The 309-nt window shown below is 47.6% G+C and overlaps 1 protein-coding gene across 4 annotated transcripts in view; it reads right to left on the minus strand.

The window, feature by feature from the left end:
* The window catches only part of LOC119590599 (nostrin-like), a 116570-nt gene that overhangs the window by 25490 nt on the left and 90771 nt on the right, over positions 1 to 309 (minus strand). The gene's annotated exons all lie outside the window — the stretch shown is intronic.

Raw genomic sequence — 309 nt, forward strand, 5'->3', positions numbered from 1 at the left:
CATTACGAAAATATCTTCAAGTCAGCGCATCAATACGTGCTCAATTCTACACGGCTGGAACTAATAGAACAAAGAAAAAAATGAGAAAAAACAACAACAACAAACTCATAGGTCACTGCCAAGGCTCCTCCCATCTCCTCCTCTCTGCCCCAACCCCCCCTTAAAAAAAAAAAAAAATCTATACCAAATCCCCCAAGATCGAAATTCCTACACCAAAGTCCCCCCCCCCCCCTTTGGTCAAGGCCTCTCACGCACTCGGATCGGAATCTGGCACAGACCTTGGAGGGAATCCGTCGCCTCCAGTTCCCG

The sequence above is a fragment of the Penaeus monodon genome, chromosome 27, assembly GCF_015228065.2.
Source record: "Penaeus monodon isolate SGIC_2016 chromosome 27, NSTDA_Pmon_1, whole genome shotgun sequence".
Lineage (NCBI taxonomy): Eukaryota > Metazoa > Arthropoda > Malacostraca > Decapoda > Penaeidae > Penaeus > Penaeus monodon.